Source organism: Macaca nemestrina, chromosome 4 (genome assembly GCF_043159975.1).
Source record: "Macaca nemestrina isolate mMacNem1 chromosome 4, mMacNem.hap1, whole genome shotgun sequence".
In the NCBI taxonomy this organism is placed as follows: Eukaryota; Metazoa; Chordata; class Mammalia; order Primates; family Cercopithecidae; genus Macaca; species Macaca nemestrina.
The window spans coordinates 69,438,300-69,451,126 of NC_092128.1; the positions used below are offsets into that span (position 1 = coordinate 69,438,300).

The 12,827-nt window shown below is 38.4% G+C and overlaps 2 long non-coding RNA genes across 2 annotated transcripts in view; one reads left to right on the forward strand and one right to left on the reverse strand.

Moving 5' to 3' along the window:
• LOC105475466 (uncharacterized) overlaps window positions 1-12,827 on the reverse strand; it is a 431,412-nt gene that overhangs the window by 35,405 nt on the left and 383,180 nt on the right. Inside the window, exon 3 of the long non-coding RNA XR_011622119.1 lies at window positions 12,139-12,344. This is a non-coding gene — a long non-coding RNA (uncharacterized lncRNA). The remainder of the gene's footprint in view (window positions 1-12,138; window positions 12,345-12,827) is intronic.
• The window catches only part of LOC139362788 (uncharacterized), a 42,132-nt gene that overhangs the window by 23,882 nt on the left and 5,423 nt on the right, over window positions 1-12,827 (forward strand). Inside the window, exon 3 of the long non-coding RNA XR_011622118.1 lies at window positions 9,386-9,475. This is a non-coding gene — a long non-coding RNA (uncharacterized lncRNA). The remainder of the gene's footprint in view (window positions 1-9,385; window positions 9,476-12,827) is intronic.

Sequence of the window (12,827 nt, forward strand, 5' to 3'; positions counted from 1 at the left end):
TAACCACTTTCATCAATGATCTTAGCTGGATCTTCTGGATAACTTGCTGCATCTTCTACATCAGTACGTGTTGCTTCACCTTGCACATTTTATCAATTTTAATTTTTTTTAAAATTTTAGCCTTTATGAGTACATAGTAGGTGTATACATTTATGGAGTACATGAGATATTTTCATAAAGGTATACAATGAGTAATAATCACATCAGGGTAAATGGGGTGTCCATCGCCTCAAACATTTATCATTTGTGTTAAGAACATTCCAATTGACTGGGTGCAGTGGCTCACGCCTGAAGTCCCAGCACTTTGAGAGGCCAAGGTGGGTGGATCACCTAAGATCAGGAGTTTGAGACCAGTCTGACCAACATGGAGAAACTCCATCCCTACTAAAAATATAAAATTAGCCAGGCATGGTGGCGCATGCCTGCAATCCCAGCTACTTGGGAGGCTGAGGCAGGAGAATCGCTTGAACCCAGGAGGCAGAGGTTGTGGTGAGCCGAGATCAGGCCATTGCATTCCAGCCTGGGCAACAAGAGTGAAACCCTATCTCAAAAAATAAATAAATAAGTAAATAATTCAATTATACTCCTTTAGTTATTTTTAAATGTGCTATAAATAATCATTGACTGTAGTCACCTTGTTGTGCTATCAAATATTAGATCTTATTCATTCTATTTAATTATATGTTTGTTTCCATTAACCATTCCCACTCCTCCCAATCCCCAGTACTCATGCCAACCTCTGGTAACCATCATTCTAGTCTCCATATCCATGAAGTCAATTGCTTTAATTTTTAGCTCCCACAAATAAGGGAGAGCATGCAAAATTTGTCTTTCTGTGCCTGACTTATTTCACTTAACCTAAGGTCTTCCAGTTCCATCTGCATGGTTGCACATGACAGGATTTCATCCTTTTGTATAGCTAAATAGTACTCCATTTTGTATATGACTATTGTGAATAGTGTTGCAATAAACATAGGAGTGCAGATATCAACTCAATATACTGATTTCTCTCTTTTGGGTATACACCTAGCAGTGACATTGCTTGATTACATGGAGCTCTAATTTTAATTTTTTGAGGACTCTGCAAACTGTTCTCCATAGGGGTTATTTTTAATTTATATTCCCACCAACATTGTACAAGGGTTTCCTTTCCTCCATAGTCTTACCAGCAATCATTGTTATCCATCTTTTGGATAAAAGTCATTTTCACTGGGATGACATAATATCTCATTGTAGTTTTGATTTGCATTTCTCTCATGATCAGTGATGTTGAGCACATTTTAATAGGACTGTTTACCATTTGTATGTCTCTTTTGAGAAATGTCTATTCAGATCTTTTGCCCATTTTTCATCAGAATATTAGACTTTTTTCTATTAACTTGTTTGAGATCCTTATATATACTGGTGTTAATCTCTTGTCAGATGAATAGTTTGCAAATATTTTCACCCAATCTGTATGGTGTCTCTTCACTTTGTTGGCCATTTCCTTTACTGTGCAGAAGCTTTTTAACTTGATGTGATCCCATTTGTCCATTTAGCTTGGTTGCCTGTGCTTGTAAGGTATTACTCAAGAAATTTTTGCCCAGACCAACATCCTTGAGAGTTTATCCAATGTACTTTTTTAATAGTTTCATGGTTTCAGGTGTTAGATTTAAGTCTTTACTCCATTTTGATTTGATGTTTGAATATGGTGAGAAATAGGGGTCTAGTTTCATTATTCTACATGTGAATATCCAGTTTTCCCAGCATCGTTTATTAAAAAGATTGTCTTTTTCCCAATGTATGTTCTTGGCACCTTTGCTGAAAATGAGTTCACCATAGGTGTGTATGGATCTGTCTGGGTTCTCTGTTCTCTTCCCTTGGTCTAGGTGTCTGTTTTTATTCCAGTACCATGCTGTTTTGGTTACTATAGCTTTGTAGTATAATTAGAAATCAAGTAATGTAATTCCTCTAATTTTGTTCTTTTTGCTCAAGATGGCTCTGACTATTCTGGGTCTTTTGTGGTTTTATATAAGTTTTAGGATTGATTTTTTTATTTCTGGAAAGAATGTCATTGGTATTTTGATAGAGATTGCATTGAATCTGTAGATTACTTTGAGTAGTATGAACATTTTAACAATATTGATTTTTCCAATCCTTGTACGTGGAATGTCTTTCCATTTTATGGTGTGTACTCTTCAGTGTCCTTCATCAGTGTTTCACAGTCTTCATTGTAGAGATCTTTCACTTCTTTGGTTAATTCCTGTATATTTATTTGTGAATATTTTATCCCATTTAGTAGGTTGTCTGTTTACTGTGTTGATAGTTTCTTTTGCTGTGCAGAATCTCTTTAGTTCAACTAAGTCCCATTTGTTAATTTTTGTTTTTGTTGCAATTGCATTTGGAGTCTTCATCATAAAATCTTTGCCAAGGCCTAGGTCCAGAATGGTACTTTCTAAGTTTTCTTCTAGAGTTTTTATAGTTTTGGGTTTTGCACTTAAATCTTTAATCCATCTTGAGTTGATTTTTGTGTATGGTGAAAGGAAGGGTTCCAGTTTTAATCTTCAGCATATGTCTAGCCTGCTGTCCAAGCACCATTTATTAAATAGAGCATCCTTCTGTCATTGCTTATTTTAGTAGACTTTGTTGAAGATCACATATTTGTAGGTGTCTAGCTTTATTTCTGGGTTTTCTAACTGGTTCCATTGGTCAATATGTCTGTTTTTGTACCAGTACCATGCTGTTTTGGTTAATATAGCTTTGTATAGTTTGACGTTGGGCAGTGTGATGGTTCCAGCTTTGTTCTTTTTGCTTAGGATTGCTTTGGCTATCCGTGCTTTTTTAATTTCATATGAATTTTAGAATAGCTTTTTCTAATTCTAAGAAGAATGTCATTGGTAGTTTGATAAGAATAGCTTTTGGCAATATGGCCATTTTAATTATATGGACTCTTTCAATCTTTGTTTGTGTCATTTCTGATTTCTTTCAGCATTGTTTTGTAATTCTCCTTGTAGAGATTTCACCTCCCTGGTTAGCTTTATTCCTAGGTATTTTACTTTTTCTGTGTGGCTATTGTGAATGGCATTGCAGTCTTGATTTGGCTCTCAGCTTGGACATTGTGTATAGAAATGCTACTCATGTTTATACATTGATTTTATATCCTGAAATTTTGCTGAAGTTGTTTATTAGATCAAGAAGATTTGGGGCAGACTATGGGATTTTCTATGTAAAGAATCATGTTGTCTGCAAACAGGGATAGTGTGACTTCCTCTTTTTCTATTTGGATGCTGTTTATTTCTTTCTCTTGCCTAATTGATTCTGGCTAAGACTTGTGGTACCATGTTGACTGGGAGTAGTCAGAGTGCACACCCTTTTCTTGTTCTGATTCTCAAGGGGAAAGCTGCCAGCTTTTGCTTTCTGCCTCAATTGAGATGATCATGTGGTTTCTGTTTTTAGCTCTGTTTATGTGATGAATCACATTTATTGATTTGCATATGTTGAACCAACCTTGCACCCCCAAGGATAAAGCCTACTTTATTTTGGTGGATTAGCTGTTTGATACTCTACCAGATTTGGTTGGCTAATATTTTCTTGAAGATTTTTGCATCTATTTTCCTCAAGGATATTGGCCTGATTTTTTTTTTCTCTTTTCATGTGTCTATGCCACATTTTGGTATAGGAATGATGCTGGCTTCACTGAATGAGTTAGAAAGGAATCCCTCATCCTCAATTATTTTTGAAAAGTTTTTATAGGATTAGTATCAGTTCTTCTTTATACATCTGGTAGAGTTAAGTGCTAATCTATCTCATCCAGGGCTTTTTCTGGTTCGTAGGCTTTTTATAACTAATTCAAATTCAGAACTCTTTATTGGTCCACTCAGGGTCTGAATTTCTTCTTGCTTCAATTTTGGGAATTTATATATTTCCAGAAATTTATCAGTTTCTTCTAGGTTTTCTAGTATGTGTGCATAGAAGTATTCATAACAGTCTATGATGGCTTTTTTGTATTTCTGTGAGGTCAGTGGTAATCACCCCTTTGTTATTTCTGATTTTGTTATTTTGTATCTTCTCTCTCTTTTTTCTCTATTAGTCTAGCTAGTGGTCTATCGATCTTATTTATGCTTTCAAAAAACAAATTTCTGGTTTTGCTTATGTTTTGTACAGTTTTTGCATCTCAATTTCATTCAGTTCAGCTCTGATTTTGATTATTTTTTTTCTCCTGTTAACTTTGGTGTTGGTTTGCTTCTGTTTCTCTAGTTCCTGTATGTTTTATGTTATTTTGCTAATTTGAGATCTAACTTTTTGAGGTGAGCATTTAGTGATAAAAACTTTCTTCGTAACACTGCTTTAGCTGTGTCCCAGAGATTCTGGTGTTTTATCATCTTTGTTTTCATCAGTTTCAAAGAATTTCCTAGTTTCTGCCTTAATTTCATTGCTTACCCAAAAGTCATGCAGGAGCTAGTTGTTTAACTTCCATGTAATTGTATGGTTTTGAGATATCTTCTTAGTATTGATTTCTATTTTTATTGCACTGTGATCAGAGAGTGTGGTGGTATGATTTTGTTTTTTTAAATTTGTTGAGAATTGCTCCATTGCCAATCATGTGATCTATTTTGGAGTATGTGCCATGAGCAGATGGAAAGAATGTATATTCTGTTGTTGAAGGAGTGTTCTGTAGATGTCTCTTAGAGCATTTGTTCAAGTGTCGAGTTTAGGTCTCAAATATCTTTGTTACTTATCTGCTTTGATGAACTGTCTAATACTGACAGTGGGATATTAAAGTTTCCCACTGTCATTTTTTGCTTCTCTAAGTCTCTTCATAGGTCTCTGAAAACTTATTTTATGAATCTGGGTGCTCCAGCATTGGGTATGTATATATTTAAGAGAGTTAATTCTTCTTGAGTTGAGCTTTTTATCATGATGTGATGCCTTTCTTTGTCTTTTTTATTATTGTGGGATTCATGTCTGTTTTATTTGAAATTAAAATAGCAACCTCTCCCTTTTTACTTTTCCATTTTTTTGTACATTTTTCTCCATTTCTTTACTGTGAGGTTATGGGTGTCACTGCATGTGAGAAGAGTCCCTTGAAGTCAGCATATCATTGGGGCTTGCTTCTTTATTCAACTTGCCACTCTGTGCCTTTTAAGTAGGGCATTCAGCTCATTTACATTCAAGATTAATATTAATATGTGCAAATTCAATCCTGTAATTGTGTTGTTAGGTGGTTATTATGCAGACTTGATTGTGTGGTTGCTTTATAGTGTCAATGCTGAATGTGCTTAGGTGTGTTTTTCTCATGGCCAGTAACAACACTGCCATGGTTGGAACTCTCTTAAGGTCCTCTTGTAATGTAGGTCTGGTGGCAATGAATTACCTAGCACTTGCTTTTCTGAAAAGAATCTTATTTCTCATTCACTTATGAAGCTTAGTTTGGCTGGATATTAAATTCTTGGCTGGAATTTCGTTTCTTTAATAATGCTGAATATAGGCAGTCAATCTCTCTGGTTTGCAGGGTTTCTGCTGAAAGGTCCACTGTTAGCCTCATTGGGTTCCCTTTATAGGTGACCACCCACTTCTCTCTAGATGCCTTTAATAGTTTTTCTTTCACACTGACCTTAGAGAATCTGATAACTATGTGCCTTATAGATGGTCATCTTGTACAGTATCTCACAGGGGTTCTCCAAATTTCCTGAATTTGTGTGTCAACCTCTCCAGTCAGATTAGGGAAATTTTTGTGAACAATATCCTTAAGTATGTTTTTCAAATCCCTTGCTTTCTCTCCCTTTCAGGACTGCCAATTGGTTTTAAGTATGGTCTCTTTGCATAATCCCATATGTCCCAGAAGTTTTATATTTTATTTATTCTTGTCTGACTGAGTTGATTTCCACAATTGGTCTTTGAACTCTGATATTCTATCTTCAGCTTGGTCTATTCTGCTGTTAAAACTTCTGATTGTATTATGACATTCTTATTGTGAGTTTTTCAGCCCTATCAGATCAGTTTGGTTCTTTGTTAAAATGGCTATTTCATATTTTAGCTCTTGTATTGTTTTATTGGATTCCCTAGATTCAATGGTTTGAGTTTTTACTTTCTCTTGAATCTTGGTGGTATTTGTTCCTATTCAGATTCTGATTCTACATCTGTCATTTCAGCCTGGTTAAGAACCATTGCTGGGAAGCTAGAGTAGTAGCTTGGAGATGAGAAGACACTCTGGCCTCTTTAGTTGCTAGAGTTCTTGGTTGATTCTCATCTGTGTAGGCAGATGTTCCTTTCATCTTTGAAGTTGCTGGGAAGTGTTGCTTTCATATCCCCCAATGCCCTTGAGGGTTTGAATTTGGTATAAGTTGAATTCAGTTGACTGGCTTTGTTTCTGAATGATTTCAGTGGGCCAAGGCTTAGCTTAGCTCTCCTGGGCTGTGTGCTCTAACCCTGAGGGACTGGTATCATGCCCACGGCTTTGTCCTCTGGCCCCTTAAGGTTAATCACTTACTTGCTGTAGGGGCCAAGGTGGTCCCAATCTGATGGCAAAAACATTTTGATGAGGGTTGCTGGCCAAAGCACTTTGTTGGTATGGTGGTACAGGATCCACACTCACAGTGGTAATGCAGCAGCATTCAAGTGCACACTTGCACTGACCTGATAGGTTTATCTTTTGGTCTTCCTACTAGAGATATGAGTAGTTTACACACAACAATTAGAGTGTCATAGTATTCTGTATTTGTCTGTGTACTTATATTACCAGTGAGTTTTGTACCTTCAGATGATTTCTCATTGCTCATTAATGTCCTTTTCTTACAGATTGAAGAACTCTCTTTTTTTTTTTTTTTTTGAGACGGAGTCTTGCTCTGTCGCCCAGGCTGGGGTGCAGTGGCCGGATCTCAGCTCACTGCAAGCTCCACCTCCCGGGTTTACGCCATTCTCCTGCCTCAGCCTCCTGAGTAGCTGGGACTACAGGCGCCCGCCACCTCTCCCGGCTAGTTTTTTTTGTATTTTTTAGTAGAGATGGGGTTTCACCGTGTTAGCCGGGATGGTCTCTCGATCTCCTGACCTCGTGATCCGCCCGTCTCGGCCTCCCAAAGTGCTGGGATTACAGGCTTGAGCCACCGCGCCCGGCCGAAGAACTCTCTTTAGCATTTCCTATAAGACAGGTCTGGTGTTGACGAAATCCCTTAGCTTTTGTTTATCTGGGAAAGTCTTTATTTTTTCATTCATGTCTGAAGAATATTTTCACTGCATATACTATACTAGGATAACAGTTTTTTGTTTTTTGTTTTTTTCTTCCAGCACTTTATATATGTCATGCTACTGTCTCCTGGCCTGTAAGGTTTTGACTGAGAAGTTTGCTACTGGACGTATTGGAGCTCCTTTATGTTTCAATTTTTTTTCTCTTAATGCTTTTAGGATCCTTTCTTTATCCTGGACCTTTGGGATTTGATTGTTAAATGTCTTGAGATAATCTTCTTTATGTTAAATCTGATTGATGTTCTACAACCTTCCTGTACTTGACTATTGAGTCCTCACCCTAGGTTTGGGAAGTTCTCTGTTATCTCTTTGAATAAACTTTCTAACCCAACTTCTCTCTCTCTACCTTCTATTTAAGGCCAATGCCTCTTAGATTTGCCCTTTTGGGACTATTTTCTAGATCTTTTAGGCACGTTTTGTTCCTTTTTATTCTTTTTTATCTTCTCTATGTATTTTCAAATAGCCTGTCTTAAAGCGCTTTCTTCATTCTTTCTTCTGCTTGTTTCATTCTGTTTTTGAGAGACTCGGATGCATTCTTCAGTTTGTCAATCGAATTTTTCAACCAGAATTTCTGCTTAGATTTCTAAAACTTATTTCAATCTTTTTGATAAATTTATCTGATAGAATTCTGAATTCCTTCTCTGTGTTATCTTGAATTTTATTTAGATTCCTTAAAACAGCTATTTTGAATTATTTGTCGAAATGCCATATATCTCTGTTCACTCCAAGATTGGTTACCGGTGCCTTTGTTAGTTCATTTGGTGAGGTGCCCACCACCACGCCCAGCAAATTTTCTGTATTTTTTAGTAGAGACAGGGTCTCACCATGTTGGCCAGGCAGGTCATGAACTGCTGACCTCAGGTGATCCACCTACCTTGGCCTCCCAGAGTGCTGGGATTACAGGCGTGAGCCACTGCACCCGGCCATCAAAGTTCTCTTTACTCTACCTTCTCTTTTCATCACGTGGAACGAGTCTCTCCTGGAGCTTCTAACTGTGCTGCCTGGGGTTGGGGGATGGGTGACACAAGCAGTACCTTTGCCAGCCCAGCTGGTATCTCACTGGGTCACATGCACCCCAACTTCACTGGCTCCTAGCCCAGAACAACATCAGGACTTGCCGAGGAATTGCAGTCCTTGTGGCCTAGACTGCCTTTCAAGTTCATTTAAAATCCCAGAGCACTTTAGCCCATGGTGGTGGGGCTAGCTGGAATCCAGCTTCCAACTGCTGGGACAAATAATTCCCCTTTGACTGGGGCTAGTCTAAATGCTTCCTCTGTGGGTGCTGGCTGAATTTTTCTCTATTCTTTTCTACTATGACAGGGCAACACTGAGTTCCAATTTAAAGTCCCATAATCACTTCTCTTTCCTTCCCCAAGCACACAGATTCTCTCCCCTCATACCACACAGCACTGCTAGGGGTTGGGGAAGGAATGGTGTTGGCAATTCAAGACTGTCTTTCCTACCTTCTTCAGTGCCTCTTTCCTTGATATGATGTTAAACTCAGCTACTGTAATTGCTCACCTGACTTTGATTTTTATGAAGGTACTTTCATGTGTGGATAGTTGTTCAGTTTGGTGTTCCTGCAGGGGAGACAATCACTTCAAGGCAAATGGGAAGATGTTTGTCAAAGGGTGCCAAGTTGCAGTTATGAATAAATCTAGAGATCTAGTGTACAATATGACTATAGTTAATATTAACGAGGGCGGTCACTGTGTCTCATGCCTGTAATCCTAGCACTCTGGGAGGCTGATGCAGGCTGATTGCTCGAGCTCAGGAGCTCAAGATCAGCCTGGGTAACATGACAAAATCCCATCTCTATCAAAAAAAAAAAAAAAAATTAGCCAGACATGGTGGCATGTGCCTGTGGTCTCAGCTACTCAGGAGGCTGAGGTGGGAGGCTTCCTAAAGCCCAGGAGGCCAAGGTGGCAGCGAGCCATAATTGAGTCACTACACTCCAGCCTGAATGACAGAGTAGGACTGTCTCAAAAATTTTTTTTAAGTATATGTATTGTATATATTTTGGTTATCTCCATATTTTTGGAGATATCACAAGTACAACTGTGTGAGGAGATGAATATGCTACTTGGCTTGACTATAGTAATAATTTTACTATATGTTTATCAAACATATTGTGTGCCTCAAATATAAACAATTTTTTCTACAGTTAAGCATGAAGGAAGACTTTACTCGGTCTGTTGCAATAGGGGAGAGAGACTGAACTCAACTCTGCTGAAACAAAAGGAAAGTTTTTAAGGTGAGCTAGCAGAAAAGCGCTGAAGGACATTAAGGGGAAAGTTGATCAGTGAGATGTGTCCAGCACATTGGGTTATTCCTATTATTCCACAATTCACAAATGTTTTTCTCTGTGATTAGGCTACCTCTGTTTGCTAATCGGTGCCCATCTAAATTAGGCCTGTGCAGAACCACAGAGACTGGAAGATGAGGTGCTGTCTTATTTGATATTAACACTTCAAAAAGATGGTTCTAGATTCTTCAGAAAGGCATTTCCTGGGTGGTAAAACTGGCAGGAGATCCAGTTCCAGATATCTGACTGGAGATGTCTAGCACTCACTTCCTTCACAACAAAGAGCCAAAACAGTGAATAGATAACTACCAATCTGAGAAATTAAGGTTGTCTTGGTCACTAGTAACGATATTTTAGATGCTAAAATGCTGCTTGTAAATTCATGTCAGAATGCTAACATACTTCAATTTCTTCATCCCATCCAAAAAAGCACTCTAAGAAGATCACAATAACCATGTGAGGCATTCAGGACATACACGCACTTTTTGTTCTGCTATTTTTTCTCTGACACCCAGATCACCCTTGCCTATAACAATCATGTTTGACTATAAGCTACTTCAGGAAAGACTCTTTTCTAATTAAATTTTATAGCTCTTAGAGGTGTTAATATAGTAATGTACCAATGATTATGTTCTAACAATATTGATTGATGCATTAAATAAATGAACATTCCCCTCCCTGGAGATACATATCAAAGAGCTCATAGCAGAATCTGAACACCTATCTATGGTCAAAATCAGTTTACATGCCAAATCTATGTAATCTCACATTCACTGCAATCCAACCTTTTTTATTACAATAACAACCAAGTCAACCTTTTAGAACACAGCCACAAGTCCAAAACTCCATTAGACCTGAGTGACAAATAGGAACCAGAGTTCATGCAGATAGCCCCCTGATACCATAATAAGTATAAATTAGTTTTTTTAAAGTCCCTGTAGAAAAATATGTAGATAACCAAAAGCAAAACCACTCATCTTATTATAAAGTGTTATATGTGCATTTAATACATGCACATTTAATGCATTTCCTACCAGGTGCCAGGTCCTTGTCAGAAATGAAATTAGTATTTTCACTGTTTGTCTCTACCAAATGTCTTATTGTGAGTAAGTAGACCTTCTGCTAGCCTATTTAGTAACAATATAAAAATATAGGGTTATGTACATGTGAAGTATTTGGTAAATTGATCTGATATTATATGAATTATTTCAGGCACTCTTGTCTTCATCTTAGAATGGAATGGGAATCTACATCATTTAGGACTTCCCATTACTCTCAGAAAATAGCCCACCTCTGCTTTTTGAAAATAATTCTCCCCAGCTGTATTTTGGTTCCCCTAGTTTTCCAGCTACTCAGAGTTTAGTATTACAATTATCTTATTATTGTTCTCATCTTGAATCATTTCAATAATCCTTTTTTGGTAGTTTAAGTTCAAGCTACATGTGCACAATGTGCAGGTTTGTTACATATGTATACATGTGCCATGTTGGCGTGCTGCACCCGTTAACTAGTCATTTACATTAGGTATATCTCCTAATGCTAACCCTCCTCCCTCCCCCGACCCTATAACAGGCCCCAGTGTGTGACATGAACTTATCCTTTTCTATGGCTGCATAGTATTCCATGGTGTATATATGCTACATTTTCTTAATCCAGTCTATCACTGATGGACATTTCGGTTGGTTCCAAGTCTTTGCTATTGTGAATAGTGCCGCAATAAACATACATGTGCATGTGTCTTTATAGCAGCATGATTTATAATCCTTTGGGTATATACCCAGTAATGGGATGGCTGGGTCAAATGGTATTTCTAGTTCTAGATCCTTGAGGAATGGCCACACTGCCTTCCACAATGGTTGAACTAGTTTACAGTCCCCACCAACAGTATAAAAGTGTTCCTATTTCTCCACATCCTCTCCAGCACCTGTTGTTTCCTGACTTTTTAATGATCGCCATTCTAACTGGTGTGAGATGGTGTCCCATTGTGGTTTTGATTTATAGCTCTTAGAGCGATGCAACAGACAAGTGATTTCTGCATTTCCACCTGAGGTACCGGGTTCATCTCACTGGGGCTTGTCAGACAGTGGGTGCAGGACAGTGGGTGCAGCCCACCGAGCCTGAGCCGTAGCAGGGTGAGGCATCACCTCACCTGGGAAGCACAAGGGGTCAGGGAATTCCCTTTCCTAGCCAAGGGAACCTGTGACAGATGGCATCTGGAAAATCAGGTCACTCCCACCCTAATACTGCCTTTTTTACAATGGTCTTAGCAAACGGCACACCAGGAGAATACATCCTGCGCCTGGCTGGGAGGGTCCCACGCCCACTGAGCCTCCCTCATTGCTAGCACAACAGTCTGAGATCGAACTGCAAGGGGGCAGTGAGGCTTGGAGAGGGGCGCCCGCCATTTCAATAATCCTTAAAACATATTCAGGTTTTTGTAAACTAAAAAATAAAAAATAAAAAAAATAAGCATATATAAAAGAAAACATCTAAAGAAATCTGTATTAGTTGTCTATATCACATAACAAATTATGCAAGATCTTAGTGACTTAAAACAATAAACACTTATTAATTCACAGTTTCTGTGGGAAAGGAACTCAGTTGTGGCTTACCTGGGTGGTTCTGCCTTAGGATCACTTAAGAGGTTGCAGTCAAGATGTCAGCCATTTCTGCAGGCATCGGAAGACTTGACTGGACCTGGAAAATATGCACATAAGACAGCTCTCTGCCATGATGCTGGCTGTTGGAAAAGTTCCTCCTTATGAGTTACCTGAGTGTCAGCATGACATGACAGCTAGCTTCTCCCAGCATGAGCAACCTATGAAAGGGCATGACAGAACCTATAACACTTTTATGACCTAGAATCAGAAATCATATACCATTATTTTTTCAATTTACTATTGCTTACACAAGTCAGCACTATTCCATGTGAAAGGGAACTACAGAGGGGAATGAATACCAGGAGACTAAGATCATTGGACGCCATATTGGAGGATAGCTATCATAACATTTTTCTTTTGTTCCCACCTGTCTATTATATTTACTAACCAATGTTCCTCTCTGGTTGTGCTGCCAAGTTCCTAAAATATTTGATCTACATCTTTCACCTCCTCTCTTTAACGATTCTAATTCCTTCTTATCCTTTTTGCCATCTGCTTCAGTGCATACCACTCCATGAAACTATTTCTTCAAGGGTTACCAGTTATCTCTTTCTGCTAAGTGTATGACCTTTGCCTTTCCTCAGACTTGTCATTCAGCATCTTATACTGTTTGCTGCTATGAACAACCCCCTAGTGACATT